The sequence below is a fragment of the Linepithema humile genome, chromosome 4, assembly GCF_040581485.1.
Source record: "Linepithema humile isolate Giens D197 chromosome 4, Lhum_UNIL_v1.0, whole genome shotgun sequence".
Taxonomy (NCBI): domain Eukaryota; kingdom Metazoa; phylum Arthropoda; class Insecta; order Hymenoptera; family Formicidae; genus Linepithema; species Linepithema humile.
Window position 1 is genome coordinate 19030097 of NC_090131.1, and position 18404 is coordinate 19048500.

General features: G+C 40.4%; 1 long non-coding RNA gene across 1 annotated transcript in view; it reads right to left on the reverse strand.

Moving 5' to 3' along the window:
- The window catches only part of LOC136999726 (uncharacterized), a 269273-nt gene that overhangs the window by 243669 nt on the left and 7200 nt on the right, over positions 1-18404 (reverse strand). The gene's annotated exons all lie outside the window — the stretch shown is intronic.

Consider the following 18404-nt stretch of genomic DNA (forward strand, 5'->3'; position numbering starts at 1 on the left):
TGTTTCGAAACCAACTATCGAAAGAAAATTAACCCGTATACTTTATGCGAATTAACATCACGAATTTGACACGCTACGGTACGTGAAACGAATACAAGTTAAACGTACTTTGTGCCGCGACACATCCATACATATAATTATAGTATAAAACGATATAAATTTAACGATTGATTCTACAATGTACACTCATAATGAATAAAACAAATAATGATAGTCTTGCCTAAAAATAAAAGCCATTATGTACGCGGATACGTACGCGGGTGTTGTGTGTGCGTGTGCGTGTGTATGCACGATCATTACTCGATATAAATCCGACGTCCTGAGTTTTCTGCAAGTTACACCTAAAAAAATACATTACATTTTAATCTTTCTGAGCAATTGTAGCGATCATTTTGCATGTCTAAAATTGTTGTGCATTAAAATCTGTACTTACTGATATTCTAACCTGCTTCAATTCACGGACGACCAGACAATCGATGAAACGTAGTTAATTATGAATATTCGCGATAAATACATACCTCTCAACAATCGCCCGTCACTTTAATCGACACTCCCGACAAAAGTTTGCGATTTTATGCACATTTATTACGCAATTATTATGGATAAAATATGCGATTAAATAATTTACGTTTTTACTTTGCATTCCGTTGGGCGCGAAAAGAGTGAGCAGAAAAGATGTCACTCACTCTAGCGGTCAATAGAGCAATACGCGTAACAGTCGGTAGGACACATGCTCCTCTACCGGCCGCTGCGAGCTTTAAAAACATCGCAGAGCGTGAATGTTTCACGAAGTGTATGGCCGCAAGAGGGGAGACCCTTCGGAGCCATAACACATCTTACTTTCACGAAGTGTCGATTCTAATCGCGTTTTTTATCCGCAATAATTACATAATAAGAACGCATAATTATTACAAATTTTTGCCAGGAGTGCCGATTAAAGTAACGGGCGATTGTTGGAATGTATTATTTACCGCGGAAATTTGCGATCAACGATGTTTCCTCGATTGTTTAGCGGTCGATGGATTGAAAGAGGTTATGATTGCAGTGAGTAGAGATTTTAATATGTAAAATTATCTATAAATTCGCTCAAGAGAAATATAATGTATTTTCCATTAGAGATGTAGCGTCTATTCAAGAATTCATTTTGGGTAAATGTAATTTACAAGTCACGGGCGACCAGAGAGATGCATTGTCGTACAAAATTGCAAAAATTTTTGACAATTTGAAGCGTACGTATTACATCTAAATACCATACACATGTAGTTATATCTTTAATTATTAGAAATGTGCAAAAACTTAAACATATGATTAAAAAATTAAATAATGCCCTCTGCAATACATAAATTAATAAAAATATAACTGTTGCTTTTTTACTAACTCATAATTCGTTAATATATAGCTAACAACTATTATTCAGGGTATTAAAATATAATAAAATTGCATTATAAATATCACAAAATTTTTTTAACAAAGTTATTAAATTTTTAATTGTATACTGCACATATACATATATGTATATATGTATATATATATGTATATGTGCAGTATATATATATATATATATATATACATACATACATACATAATATATACATGCATAAATATATAATTAAACAAAAATAGATTTTGATTTTTTTAACACAAGGGATGATTCTTGTTTCATAATTTGGAATAAACAGTAAACTTTATCTTTTATTTAAACATTTTTGGAAATTGGGACATTTACGATAGATTTAATGTATTATTAATGTCTTAAAAAGTATTAAAATATCTAGCTAAATGCAGATTAGTGTTTGAAATAATTAATATAAAATAATTACTGCGCACATTAAACTTTATATATGGCGATTTGAAGCGCGAAGGTTTATCTGTAAAATATACAAATACATTTATACTACAATGACATCCAAAATATTTTATCTAATAAATATCAATTGTTTTTGAAGCACAATTTAAGAAAGGCCTGTTTAAAAGACTGAAATAAGAATTTCATGAGATATTTGTGAATGTCTTTTTAATAATCCTTTAACCAATTTAAAATCAATATTACTTCAGTAAAAGTAGCGAGTAATAAGTTTTAAATTTAAATTTTACTCAAGTTTACTTGAGATAAATTAAAGAATATAATTGTATTATTCATCTAAGCCTCTAAAGCTTTATATTATATTGTGATCGGGGGCGTTGCGACCATCAGAAGTGCCCCTACGCTGGAAATGGCTCGGGCGCTCCAAGCGCTAAGCAAAAAAAAAAAAAAACGCCACGCCACCACGCGATTTTTACACACTTCAAAAATTATCGGGGTCTATTACAATTTTGCGCCCCTCCAAATTTTGCTACGCTGAAGCGTATATTGCGTACTATATTGCAACGCCCCCGAGCCGCCGGTCGGCGCACGACAAGCCGGAGAAGGCCGACGGAACCTCGAAGAAAAAGAGACACTAGCGGCGGAGGTACGAGAATTGATGAGAGCGGAAAGGAGCGCGAACGAGAAGATCGGTGAGGACGACAGAGACAGGTGGACGATAGAGGTTGTTACAGCACGCGTGTCTAATTTCCCTACGAACTGCGGGCCCGCGGGCGGGCCCTGTGATTTACACAGCTAGCGCACACATATGAGCGTTCGCGCAAGCGTACAGCAAGCAATGCTAATACTACAAGCTGTTAAATGTTCTTAATAATATTCGGCGACGAAGGTGGTGGATGATCGCAAGGCAGCGGCGATCTATCGTCGCGAGGTAATCGCGCGGATTCTCATTAGTGATTCTCGTACAGGTACAGATGTAACTATCTCCGTTCCCTCCGTGTGCGATTTCTCGCCACGGAGACGAATAAATAAATACAGCGTGCTGGATGTTTCAGTGTGCCGCGAGTGAGAGAGCTGATTTACCGTAATGGGCTCGCGCGACTAGTAATACGCGAACAACTGTTGCCGTTGGGAGAAATGAGTCGGTTTTGTACATATGTAACGCTCGAGTGAAAAAGAGAGAGAGAGAGAGAGAGAGAGAGAGAGAGAGAGAGAGAGAGAAAGAGAAGACTTAAGATACATATTGTACGATGTCAGCAACGATACTTTGCCGTGAGAAAAGTCGCGGTATATAATAATAATAACGGATGCAAGCGTTTATGCTTACACTTCAAGTGATATATTCGCTTCTTGTTGTTTATATTAAATGTCTGGGAGAATTTTAAAACACACACATATTTTATCATACATCATTAAAAGCAATTACGTTTCATTAAACGAAAAAGATCTTAATTTAGAACATTGATATAGCAGTAACTCTTTTAAAAATAGGAGATGTGTAAAAATATCATACAAGTATTTACAGACGCCACTATATTTACGAGAATATCGCATGTTTGTTATCTGCGCCGACGCGCTGTGACACACATCATTGGTCACTCTATCGTGCCGCTCAAAAACACACTGCTTTTCAAGCTTCGTTTAGTTTTGTGGTCGCATACTAATTAACCGGTCGCTAATTTACCCGCACCAATAAATCATGCAGGCAGTATGAGTTACCTGTGCCGATAAATTATCACTTACGACATGCCGGACATTCGAGTCGAGTTCGGCTCGCGTGGAAGTTGTGGTTTTTGTCATTAGTTTTAACTAAAATTTATCGACCCTAATAATCACTGCCACGCAAATCATTACTTTCAATCCGCGCCGACTGGAAATTTTTGCTTTAATCGAAATTTATTCCCGCTTGTATTTGCGTCGGGAGACGTTAATTTAGCGTAGACACACGTAGCGGGGAGCTAGAGGCAAGGTGAATAAACAACATCGGAGACAAGCGACGCGGCGACTTTGCGTAAAACCTACGTAAATTAAGATTGAACATTTTTTAAGAGGAGCATCAGACAAATATATTACAATTGAAAAGTGCATTCTAAAACAGTTTCAAGTTCACAATTGCAAATTTAAATGTGTAAAGCAATATAAAATTATGGAGTTTTTATATGTGAGAACATAATATTGGAAAAAATATTTTACATTTGAAAAATACTTTTCTGTTTCAACAATATTTCTTCCTTAAAGACGACTATCTTGAAACGAAAGTGATCGTATCTGAGAATTTTCTTAAATGGAACACTGACACTGAGACCGTAATCTCTAATGAAATGCTTCTCACACTTGCACCCTCTCTTCACGCATCGTGTAACTTCCGAACAGTAAAAGCGCGACTCGCTCTGCATTATGCAAATTAGCAGTTACGTATCCTTGAAGTAATCAGAATTAAAGATCCAGGGAAAGAGCGTCGAAAGCCACTCTGATCGTAGCATCCGTTAATCAAAATCGCTTTTATCTCATTTGTTTAATAACCCATCTCGGACGCGAGCCCGAGCAGATATCGCTTTCGAATGGCCGATAGCCGACGCGTATCCCCACAATTTGCTTCACTCGATCTCTCTCGAATCAGCAAATGGTGAAGTACTTTGCGGCAGATGTGTAACCGTGCCGCCGCGAGCAACAGTGTAATTCATGAGCTGGGTAACATTGTGCGATTACAATCAAAATGCGTGTGCATGCTCATAATCGGCCCAACCACCGAATGCGGAGTATAGATTTTTGGGTCTCTCTATGTCGCTCTTAATGCACGGTTAATTCAATTTCGCCCGAATCAAACGGACGATCGCTCGCGCAGGTGGACAGCGATTTGCAAAGGGAGTGGCCTGCGCGGAGTTCGCCGCAAGTACGAGAATTGCGTATAAAGCCGCCACGACGACCACATTCGACGCTAGGCATTAACCTAATCGCCTTCATTACACGGAATTAATGCAAATACGCGAATGCGCCGCGTTATTTATAACACTCCGTGAAATAGGTAATAACGGCCCGATGCAGCCGCCAGCGTACCTAGCGCACGACATGTCACCCAATTAATTATCCACAACGCAATTCCTGACTCATACTCGGCGGAGTTAACGGAGTCTTAACGAGGACTCCTCCTTTCTCTCTTCCCGCTCGCGCTGCCTCGGCGCTCTATCGTGGCGCTCGCGAAGGTCGGGAGGACGGGCTCGGGTTAGAGAAACCAGACACGAAGATTTCGGTCACGTTCAGGATCGCGCGCGAAAAAATAGTAATGTCTTGAGAGCTCAGCGGAGCGCTTGATATTATAGCTTTTTTGCTACCCGGTGCAACCCCTGAGGCGGACACTAACGCCGTGTTGCGCAACGAGGCTAATTACAACGTATTCGTGATGATCGTCTGGAAGGAGGTTACATAACTATTAATTAAAATAATACATTACACGCCAAGCGGAATTTTCTCACCATAAACACGCGTTAGCCTCTTTAGACGCTTCATAATCATCAACGAGAAAAAAGAAATTTAATGCTTCTATTACTTAATGAGTGAAAGCTGAAGAAAAAAGGAAAATAAAAGATAGCTTCATAAACATACAGAAAGAGAGAGTTTTTCTTTTAATATGAAGTATTAATACCTAATATCTGATATATTGATGTGTTATTTAATAACTTTGTAATTTTATTTTACATTTTATAAAAAATGTAAAGTAATAAAATGATATAATTTAATACTTTATAAAATATAAAATAAAATATTTTATTAAAAATGAATATAACATTTAATATTTTTTTCACCAGTACAAGTAATTAAAAATAATTAAGCAATTAGAGAATCTTTGAGTGGAAAATCGAACTTTGCTCTAATTTGGCGTGTCCTAAATGAAGCCAAAAAATTCTAATTTCCGTCATAGACATTAGACGACGTAATAAGCTTTCGCCCTAACGAGGCCGCCATAAGGCGAGCATACGCGAGAAGTCAGATGTGTTATTGGAAACTATACATCTGGAATGTGCATCATCAGCACAAGCAACAAGAACAGAGCGATTTGTATTCCAAAATTGGAAACGGGAAATTGAAAGCTTTAAAGATATCTCATAGAATTTCCGGTTGGAATAATTCAAAGGCTTTCACGCATTTTATTAATTATTTAGCGGGCATATATTAAACAGCCTTCTACAAAATTACCTGGCTATTTTCACATAGCATTTTAATAAAAGTATTATTAATATTTTATTCAGCACATATAAGATATATATCGTACCGAGTGTATTCAGATATCATTTCATCCATCAGGTATATATGCATATAATATTGGAAAATACATCTACATAAAATACGTCTACATAAATTTAATTAAAATTAAATTGGAAATTTCCATCGTATTATAACGTATCTCATCCTGTAATTGATAGTCCACATGATTGGAGACACTAATTAACTATTAACTTCGAACGCATAATATAAATTAAGCAACATACTTTCATTATCGTTTTAGATAATCAATTTATTTTTGTTGATTGCAAATATGTATACTCTTAATAGAATAACTATTATAGGTATCTAAATATAGGACAGCGTTTGAAATAAAAGCGATCCGGAAATTTTGCAAATTTCAAAAGCAATATATTTTACGCATTTTAAAATCATAAAATACGATATTATATTGATATTATTTTAGTTTCAAAGTACACATTGAGGTGCTAAGATAGCTACAAATGCCCAGATCGATTTAAATTCCCGACTGTGTATAAATTAATGCTTTCACATGTCCGCGAACAAGAACCCCAGCCGTGTGCGTGATAAATCGGAAAAGTCTGGAGAGGACCAGTCTTTTATCTAAATGCCTTATTAAGCGTTGCCCACACGTCCGCATTTCGACTCCTAATTTATGAAGGATACTCCGTGTTAATGTGATCCTATGTACGTCGCTTCCCGAACAGACGGTTCTAACGAATAGGTTTTATCCTACAGCCGTGGACGTGCCGTGGTGGGCTACCCGGGGGACTGGGGAAGGTAGGTAGGAAGGTGTCCGAAGCGTGGAATAAATTATGAAAATACCGAATGTCAGGAGTGATCAAAGGCGGCCGCACCTCATTGTGCGCGTCGACCCGACTGTTTAGCGCTCGTAAGCAGCGTCCGAAAATAAAGTAATACAGACAGGCTGACACGGTAGTGAGAATGATGTCACGCCGACGCGCGGACGGAACGATAAAAATGCTCGTGACGACCAAGCGTCATATAATGCATTTTTGATTAATTACCAACAAGTCCGTCGATTGGAATCATCGATCGAATTTTTCATGCACACACAGAGAATCATTATGAACCGAATACCTATTTCACAATGAATGTGATTGATGTTTTACTGTCATTGGCAACGGATATAAAACGTAAAAGCCGATTTAGGCTGTTTGATGATGATAGTCATTGACATATCAATTACTGAAAAATTGTTCCAGTTGATAAAATTCAGAATATGAAGTTGATTCTAGGCATTCATTTAGCGCTGAATATATTTCGTCACGAAATTATCTCGCTTATATTGCTGCTTTGAACTAAAATATGCAAAATTTAAAATACTTTAGCTGTTTGTATATATTTATCGCAGGGAGAAACCAGCAGGTCGTTTGAAAAAAGCTTTATATTTGATGTTATTATACTTCTGAAAGGTTATACGTGACTCGCCACCGCCCATAAATTTTAATTATTTCGACCAGAACTCTAACAAAATTAATCGAGGAAACTGGATATCTGAAGTACTACGAAACGAATCCATTTAAAAACACTCCCGCTTTAAATGCCGCAAACGACTTCTACGGTCATCTTCCCGCCATTAGGTAGAAAATCATCCAAGTTAATAAGTGGAAAAACGAAAGGAAGTTCATTTAAAGACACGAAACGCTCTTTAAAGGAAGCAGAAACCACGTTAACGCATGCGCCAACCATACTAAGTATTCTCGCGAGCGTACGTAGAACGTAGATCCATTGATAATGTCCCTCGCCTGTTCTCGCGTCTCGGCCGTAAGGACTTGCTCATAGTTCACGGATGTTAACCAACTGGAAAATAAGGGAGACTCGCTTGGATCGGCGAAGGAAGAAGAAACGAGAGAAACGATGCGAACGCGCGGCGAGAACTTCAGACGAGAGAAGGCTAAACACGTTTCTCCTCTTTCTACTCTTTCCTTTCCTGTTTCTTATCTGAAATTACGAGCGATCATCCAATCATCCCTCTTCAGCTTTTTCGTTACCGTGATTATCAATTCCATTATTAATTTTGACAGACGCGCGGCTCACTCTTTGACTACAAAAGACATCAAAATCTTGTTTGTAATGAGCTATTTAATGTAATAATTTTTACATCCTCAAGAATGACATCGTTATGTCTCGAAGAATAATGGAATTACAGAGGAGAATGTCGAGGATACCAAAAATAGCAAGAACGCCCTGCTTAAGAAGTTGATCAATTTTCTTCGTGCTCCCATTTTCTCGCTTAACTGTAAGTAAACGTGATTCTCGTTATATTCTCTTCCCGGTAACTTCCTGTCCCCGGATTAATGTAGTTATTAATCAACGACGTAAACGCTGTCGGCTGGTGGATGCGCATACTCGGTCAACATAAACCTGTTAAAATTCACTTTAAAATTCGCCAGATAGAAAATAATTATTCGTATGACCCGAAGTTTATTTCCGAGCAGCATTGCATGCAGTCGCCGAAACATTTTTTTAATTATAACATATTTTTATTTCTGATTTCATGACCAGGTACACAAAATATTAAATTATTGTATTTTCTACTCGGGTAGGCAGAAAAATAAAATAATAATGTAAAAAATAAACAGGAAATATGTATTTATCAAAATCATTGGAGAGAAGTTAATAACAGAATAATAATATATTTGTGACAGATCGGAAGATTCAATTTTTAGCATTTTGTGTACGCTCTGCTGGCGCGCAGCACCAGAAATATAAGGCTCCAAGCTTCAAAACACGGTATGAAGCATGCTTGAAAAGCTAGCAATTAATGGATGCTATGCTGGCGGTAAGCAGGAGCTTATAACGCAGGTGTCTATGCCTTTCCTGCGCTGCTGATAGGCATCTCTTGTGCACTTTTATATACCACCACGTATGGATCCTATATAAGTATCTATCTTAAGTATCTATGTAGACATTTAGTGTATAGTATACCTAGTAGATCCGTTCGTGCGCCACGGTGTACCGGGTGATGCCGAAAATCTTACAATTTTCTGTCTTACGATAAATATTTTTTCAATTTCTTTTTTATAAGATATTCAGGCAACATTATTCTGACGGTATGTAGCATACACTGACGTGCAAGTATATGCTTACTCCGCAATTTTTCTACTTCCGCTGAAAACAGCTAACGCGATTATACTTACATCGATCGCGCCCCATTCGGCCGCACGATTTATTATCCTTCCCCATCCATCCGCGCGATTCGCCGTAGCGATTCGAAACGGTAATTTATCTAACGTTTCGCACAATTGAGCTATCATCGCGGCCGTTATAATAAAGCACGAGGCGCGATTCTGACGCCTTTTCGAGCGGCGCGATCGCTCGCGAGAAATCGAAATCGCTTTTGGGATCAAATTCGCACTGCACGAGCTCGTTCATCGAACGCATCTCGCTCGTTCATATGCGCGCCGCCGTCAAATACTTTCTTACCGCGACCGATCATTCTACGGCTTAAACACATACTCTCAAGTGCATCTTATGGATGTTAGAGTCCCAGCAAAAAGACATTCCTTAAGGAGCGCACCCGCAATTATACTTTTCTCGACGTTTAAACTCTGCATTCGCTGCACTATTTTGCCGTTTTCTTTCCGGAATAGCCTCGTCGACGAACGAGCAAGTAAAGAAAGTATCGGATGCGTCACGACTTCTGTCGAAATAGCATGTTGCAGTGAGAACGTTTCGGATGGGAACAAATTTCTGCGAAATTGATATAGTCTCGGCGTTGATCGTAGAAAATTCACGAGAGGAGATCGATCGCGACGAAAGCTGCCACCCGGTACACTTAAAGACGAACGCCAGCTGACTAGCCGCATTTTTCATTAACACGCTGTAAAGCCTCGTATGAATAGCTGAACCACGGAGAGCGATGAGTCGCCTTCATCTCGCGGCGGACGTGGCTAAGATTCTTTTACGTTAAGACGCGCGGCGATAGCGGCTGACGTTGGTAGGGAAAGATCATTATACTCGGGAAAATTTATCGGGGTGATCTCGACGTTTCTCGGCGAGCCTTATCGTCATATCAAATTTTTTAACGAACTTTCAACATGACTCGAAAAAATATACAGCTTTTAATAATAAAGCACAGATGGCCAATAAAAGTAAAAAAAGAATATAATTTTCGCAATATGAAATATAATAATACAGTCTAGATTGTAATTTGTTTCCAAATTAGTTTTTTCTTTTTTTATTTAGTTTAAAAATTTCATCTGCTAACGTGAGATCAAACATTGAAAATCTTTGAAAACTTCAACATTATCTTTGCTCGATCTATTTTCTTTTTCTAAATTTCTATAAGCTTCATAGAGAAATCTCTCTACATTCGTCTTCGATTAAGTATAGTAAGTTAAGAATAGTAAGTCGCCCATGATGACTAACAATAAGAGATAAGAAAAATACGTGAAAAAGATAGCAACGAAATTTACATGCACATATTTCTATTAAAAATGTGGATGAAATCCTTAACAGAACTATGATATGTCGATATTACATGTACTATAAATAAGCTTCTACAATCCTTTGAAAATTACGGGTTGCACTCAAACTTATCATGTGTTAACGAGCCCGGTTTGCTTAAACATAATTATCGCGGTTCGGTGCTGACTAACTAATCGCCTCAATACGGATCGTGTCGTCTATGTTAATCATCTACCATAACGTTAATTATCTACGGCAAATAGACTCGCGAGTATATAGCGTCGCAAATTAGGCCGTAAAGGATCTATAGTTACTTTTCGTCGTTAGTTCCGTAAAAACACGTCGTCACCACGCAAACTTACAGTTTTTTATTTTTTACTCAAGCCACGCTTTGAAAGTTTACTACCCATCTCCGGCAATCCGCTCGTGCCCATTCTCGTGGTATGAGCGAGGAAATATTGCGACATTCATGAAGCGGTGCGAAGAACAACGGTCTTCTTACGCAAGCATGGAGTTTGTTGATTACTTAAGAAAACGGAAAGTACCTTCCTTCCCGTTGCAACTGCACTACGAGAATTAATCGCATATAAAACACGTATTCTGCGGCCGAATAAAAATATATTTCTAATATTTTCAATAAGATCGATGTAAATATATAAAATCAACACTTGTCGTTTTACGAATTACACATTTATATCAATTAATATTGTTATTTTTATTTATAAAAATTATTTTTTAATGCGCTATTTTCATGAAATGCTTATGATTGCTTTATACGTGCAATTATATAATTGCATTAGTGAAATCTCTCTTCTCAATATTGTGTTCTGACACTTCAAATAAGCGTGCCGCGAAATAATCATACATCCCTTTCAATCAGCTCGCGTCCGGTCTTCGCGCACAATTTCACAGTCCGCTCGTTACATGGGTATTTCAGTCGCGACTAATTCCGCAAAAGTCCGTAACGCGGTGCGGCGCGCCTCGGACCGATCCAATAAGCGTAGGACCCGTAAACGTCGCGTCGTGGTCCGCGAGGCAAAGCGCGCGGGATGATTTACGGAGCGAGAAAGGGAAAGGCGAACGAACGAACGGAGGCGGGGGGAGGCCTCTTCGGCGTGCATGCATATACAACGCGCGAACGCAACGGAATGAAGGGAACAGAGACGGTATGAACGACAGTAAATCTCGCCGCGATTGACACGTGTGAAATGCGTCGGTCGGCTACTCGGGGGCCCGTGCTTTGACTTCGAGTCCTGCATACGCGTTCAAAGAATCCGAGTGAAGGCGGCCAGCTGACTCGTGCGGCGCACGCTAAAAAGGGGGCCGCAATATGCTCCGACCCAGTGCCGGCACCGTCGCATAAACTTTTCTCCAATTCTGACCGAAATCGATTTGACCCCGGGACAAGCCAGACGGAGGATGAAAAAGAAATGGCTGTCCGCGTGAAAACGAGTTCCCGTTTCGCAGACGGACGGTCGTAAACCGTCAGACATCTTCCGGCGCGACCCCAAATGCTCGCGTCGCGTGCAATGGGAATATATTACATCGTACGTGACAGCATGCGGAAGAACTCGCTTTCGCAGAAGCGGTTTCGAAATCATTCAGATGACGACTCGTGAAGTCGGAGTGAAGAAATGGCAATTTTGTAATCGCGAGTTCCGCCATTAGAAACGCTGTGTATCTACTTGATATCTCGCGACACAGAAAATTCCAGTGCGATTGAATGCGGAGAACTGCGCAGCGATTATTTATGACAGTTTTTTTTTTACTCGACAGGCGCGAAAGAAACGAAGGACGTAGAAGTAGACATTATCGTAGCACCTCGTCTTTGCGCGCAGATTTACCGCGCCTCCTGCGATACGCGCATACTCGCCCCGACAGTCGCGAATGCGTTTATGTAGCAAATCAGTATGCGGAAGAAATCGAATTCATGGGCTTGTCAGTGTCGCTTTTGAAGCCCGATATGAGTTATGTCTAACTACGCCGCATGCTTACACGTACACATATGCGATTTAACGCACGGCCATTTGAAGAAAGTTCCTATTCGATCTTTTAACACGGTCATTTGTCGTGGTCTAAGACGTGAAAGTATAGAACGGCGAATTGACCAGCACTTTCAACTTGAAAATACCGCCGAAACAATACCGCCTTTACGGAAACCGTACACGTGTTTAAACATCATCGACGCTCGCATTTTGACGTCTTTTCTGTATTGGCAAAGTAATCTCATCCAGTGTTCTCTTACTGACTATCCCGGCACGTGTCAGGAATTCGACAGCGTGTATTCTGCGCACGACAGTTTCACATTTCACCTGGAAAGTGGCGTGACAAAACTGTCCCTCCTGGCGGCTTTTCCACGTCGCAAAATTTTAGAGGAGCTCCTGGAAGGCGGAGAATAGACGCGCAATAGGATTCCCGCTCACGGGAAAGACCGAGAAAAAAACGGAGAAAGAGAGATTGAAAGGACGACATACGGCGCTCGAGGAAACGGAAGGACACGCGTCGAGCATTCGGAGGACTCCCGTGTCCAGTCTCGCGCAATTTTGTAGCTTCTGCACTTTGCCATGAACACGTATACATATGTGGTTATGTACATAAAAAACGTCTGAGTATGAAGACCGCAAACGAGCCTCTATTCAAAATTAACCGATGAGTCGCTCGCGCTGGAATATTGATGGACGCGCTTCTTAAGCTACGCAAGCACATGTTGTGACTACCGATGGATTTCATCGCACATTAAAATTCAGAATTGTTTCCTACGACGTTTATTTTATAGGAAAATCGAAGTCGCTTCACGGACGGATGTAAAATAATATTACAATAATTAAATTTTATTTCGATAATTGAATTATATCTTTTTAATCAGCTTCGTCTTTACTTGATTATAAAATGCACACATATTTTCTGATTAAAGTTGTGCAGTTTTATTAAAGAGTTATAATGACTATTGATATTTCATTGATAATATTAATCTTTTAATATTATTATGAATATAATATTAATATTAATAATTAATATAATAATAATAATATTAATAATAATATCATAAATAACACACAATTTGAAGCTCAATACATTCAAACTATTCGCTCTTTTCTCTTTATTTAATTTTATACGAATTATGTCTCTATCGGTAGCATGATTAATGCACATATGTGCATTACAAAATGTATTGTCAATAAAATATGCCACAAACACGAAATTGCTTTTTTGCAAAATATTTGAAAAAGGAAACATCTACGGTTCGTCAAATAAGTTGAAGAGAAGGTCCTCGACAGTTGCTATCGGTAAATCATAACTTTAAACCCTAGCGCGTCTCGGTTTGTTCATTGGACAAATTCTTTTTTCTTTTCACAGATCCATTGGTTCGATCAATGCGAGTGGTTCAGACAATGAATCATAGTCTCTTCCAGGGGCTCTAACAATGTTAGCGGTGTTTGCACTCGACGTATGGCGAATACGCATTTAGCTAATTGCATTAAATCGCGATGCAAAGCGACGCGCGCCCGATTTCACCAGCTTCTGATTCGATTGAAACGTCCAATGGAACGCTCGATTCGCAAAAAACGTACATCGCCGCTGTTTGTTCCGTGAAAAATAACAAAGTTAGCAACATGGAAATGTAATTCCTGCAATTATTGTTGTATTATCATGGAAAAATAATGATATTTGTTCGAATTATTATTTTGAAGGAGCACAATGATGCACAAATGCGTCAGAATGATTGCACCAGAAGTGAAAAGTCGTAGAATTCACGCGGATCAGCATAATGACGTCCAATTTTAAGCTCCCTCGTTATTAGACACCACCCCGTCTCACGATCATTGACTTTCATGTGATTGCATTCCCACCGAGATCCCCCCCCCCTTCCCTGCGAAGCGAAACCGTCTAATATTCCGCTACTTCCTATTGTAAACCCAGACAATGTCCCCAATAACGGTACGTTAAGAGATCACCGACTCGCTCGAAGTAGATGCATTATTCATCGGTCGAGAGACATCGACGAAGATATATCTTCGATCGTGGCCGAAACGCCAAATCCGCCGACTCCGTTTCCGGAATCGTTATTTCGCGAGATCGTCATCCGCGATGAACGCCGAAGAGGCCGCGCGAGACAACCGGAACAGAGTCGAGCCGTCGTCGTCATCGTCGTTTCGCGTTTAAAGCCGGCCCTCTCACCCGGAACCTCCGTTTGACCGGCGCGGATTCGATCTCCAGCCGGTCGGCTGGACGCGTTCGAGGAGCGCTTGCATTATTCATAACCAATTCCCGAATCCCGAACTCGAAATGAACCATCGTCCAAGTCAGCTTCCTCCTTTCCCCCTTGCCTCCACCCACCATTATCGGCAGCCTCTTTGTCGTTCGTTCGCCTCCTCGTTTTCTTTTAATCTCGCTTCTCGTTTCGCGTCTTCGCTTCGTCTTCTCTCAATCTAGAAACACAAACCATCCGCGCCCACTTGCGACAAAAACGGCACGAATTATCTTATCGGTAATATTTATCATCTTAACTTTGTTGAATTAATTGACTATTGAGCTGAAAATTTTTAGAGTGTTCAGACATTTTTCCGAGTCTTTATCCTGTTCTTTATGGCCAATTAACGTGTCCGGCGTAGGGAATAGCAATAATGCATACGCTTGCATGTTGGATTAAAATTTTGCATCTGTAGGCGCCTAACGGTGCAGCAGCGATATTACCGTTTGGATGAAATAGCAGAATAGCTGTCGAGCGAGTCGAGATCTGTTTCCTTGATCGCTTATACATATACTTTATCTTCGCTCAACCTTCAATATTATTTTTTCTATTCAATGTCTCAATATACTGATCTTACTCTTCAACACCCACCGAATCGCGAGATACTGATCGGCGTACGTAATAAAATGTAGCGTTTTGTAACATTTTCCAACACTCAGACCTATAGATAAAAACAGTTTGATATCGCGCGACATAATTTTATAAAAAACGATAATCTAGTCGCGAATTCTTGCATCTAACAAATATCTCTCGTTGGTTTCGTAACGTGCAAGCAACTTGAGACGAACCAGTTTAAGTTCGCTTTCCGCCCACCGCTCTTGCGCCGCTTTCGACGTTATCTCGATTGAGATTCGTATTTTTCTTCACCGCTCATGGCGATTGACAAACTCGAGTTCTGTAATATCGCGACGCAGCACGAATATCGCTAATGATCCAACTACATATCTCCGCAACGGTCCGCAACAGACTCGAACGTTAGATTAAGGGACAGGAGGTTGCACAGCGCGACAGGGAATATATTGGCGAGCGGATTAATGTGCAAATTCTCAACGACAGGTATTCACGTCGTCTGGCGACATTAACGTGCGAGCATAAAGGAGGTAAAAGACAACCGAAACGTGCATTCGGACCTAGAACGACTCGATTTCTCTCACGGCATCATCGTCTCTTTGTCGTCTCTTCGTTATCTTCGTTTAAATTACTCTTCCGTCCCTCTCCCCCTTAATTTATAATCGCGCGTTTTTCATCGCCCACTTGCAACTTGGTGTGAAAGCGCAGCGCGAATGTCTTTGTTAATGACGCGACGTCTTATTTGCCGGCATCACCGACACGCGGGACGTAAAAGGCGAAGCCGTGGATCCCCGAGTATCCAAAGTGACAATGGCTATTCGTATCATTGTCATCTGCGGCAATTGAACCCGCTCTGTCGCAACAACCACGTTCACTTCGCTTGACACGGCTCGCGCATCCTCGAATAATTCGCATTTAAACGTGCAATGGCGAAACACGTCGCATAATGCATAATATAAATTTCATAAATGCAAATAGCTGCAATAAATATAACGAATATTTAGCGACATAAAAGACATAAAAAATATTTAATAATTTTAACGCGCAAGTTTTTCAGTTTTTATTCAGTTTTACAGTATAATAAAGCCGGTTTATTAAATTCCAATTCGGAATATAATAAAGCCAGAGAGCCTCTTACTTCCGTTTTCCTTTGAAGGCGCTTCTTTTTCGCGGCTGAACGATCCTTTCGCTGGCATTCGCCAGAGATGCAGCCTACAAATATACATCTCTTTCGCGACCGGTGCAACGATTTGGCGCGGATACAGTGCCGACGAAGAAACGCGAGCTGACATTTAATGCCTCTGTCGACGAGTATGCAAACCGAGAAAACGCAAGCTCGATGAAAATACGTTCTGCCGACTGAATAGGTAGAAGAGTGCCGGAGTGAGTGCATGAGCTTCTAATAACTAATAGCGTTTACTCGCCGTTTGACTACGCGAGAAGGCGGAACACTCGAAGTTCGCGAACGCAAAGTACGTTGGCTGACGGCAATCGTAAAGTACGTCATATCTTTGATCTATATTCGGCTGTAGCCACTTTTCTCCCTTTCTTCTTAGTCTGCCATTGGTCGCGACGGCCGAGAAAACGCAGTGTGACAACCCCTTCTGAAGAAAGGAACGGCCGGCTGACGACTTAATTAAGAAAACGTCAACATAAAATTCGTTTCATTACATCGACGATCGTTCTTAAAATAAAAGGTTTTACAGTCGTATGACGGGAACGTAGACTTAAATAGGAACTATAGTTACTATTGAAATTCTTTATCATCATTTTTTCGTTTTTTTTTGCGCGCGTTTCCGATTGATATTGATTGTAAAAAGAAAAATATATTAGGTGAGGCCGAATATAGTATATTATTTCCTGATTGACTCGAGGCGGAAATTTAAAAACCGCAGATCGTTCTAACATTGTTCAAGGCTAAGATCGCGGGAACCGGGACATCGTTGCGGAACGCGCGCGATAATCACTCGCTTTGAAAAGCGTGGAATGGACGTTTGCAACGGCGAGATCATTCCTAGCGGTACATCGCGGAGCCCGGCGCAATTTCCTCTCTCGAAAGTATCCGCACGTCTTTCGGTAGAAACCGACAATTCTTGCAGTGTTTTTTGCCACAACACATGATAATGTTTCACGTTTTCCGGAACGATTTTAATTTCTCGTGAAATTTGTTTCGCTGTTATAACTAAATGCCGGAAGATGGTATTTCTTTCCTTATAAATTTGCTAGTAAAACAAATATGTTCTGTTAATTTCCACATATAAATAACTTGCTAGTAATTGTTAAAAAATTATTTACAATTTTGTTTCGTTATTTTCTTTTTTACCGAGAGATTACAAGATTAATACAGTTTTTTAAAATTATTATAAAAAATATATATTTTAATAGAACAACTTAAAATGTATGAAAGACTTATGCTGAAATACCATCTCAGATAGCATCTCTCTAGTTTCGACAGATTCTCATCCAGGTCAGAGTTGTTTGGCGTCAAACGCCAGGGAGAATTGATTTAATCGGTCGATCTCTCGAGCCTAGGAGGTCCGGAACGTCCCTCGAGCGTGCAGCAGCAACGGGCGCTGTTCGTTATCTCGCTGACGGCGGGGCAGAAGTCTTAGCGCGGCAACAATCGCCACGGTGGAAACTCGACACGAGGACATCCACTAGTGCCAGCTCTCGACCGCGGGCCAATTAATACGCGTCTGTTCAAAACGCGGGCGCGCCTCTGTGTGCGCTTGCCTTTCCGCGGCACACCCGGTACATCGTGTCGGTCGTGCGGCACGGAAGCTTGGAGAAGCCGAGTCGCGAGAGATAGCGAGGGAGATGGAAAGAAGCTGCGAGACGCGATAGAGAGAAAGGCAATGAGATAGAGAAAGAAAGAGAAAGGGAAGAAGCTTCGTACGTGCTCGCCACGCTGAAAAGGGTAGCCCACGGAGCATAACCAAGTAGCCCACGACAATAAGCAGGGAAACGTTTTATTAATTGCCGAGATCTGTCAGTGTCTCCGGCGAACGCGCTGCCATATTAAATGACCGGACTGCCGACCGAAACCGACCGACCGACGGCGGTGGGTAACTCTCAGCCGGAACAGCGAATCGGTGCGCTCGC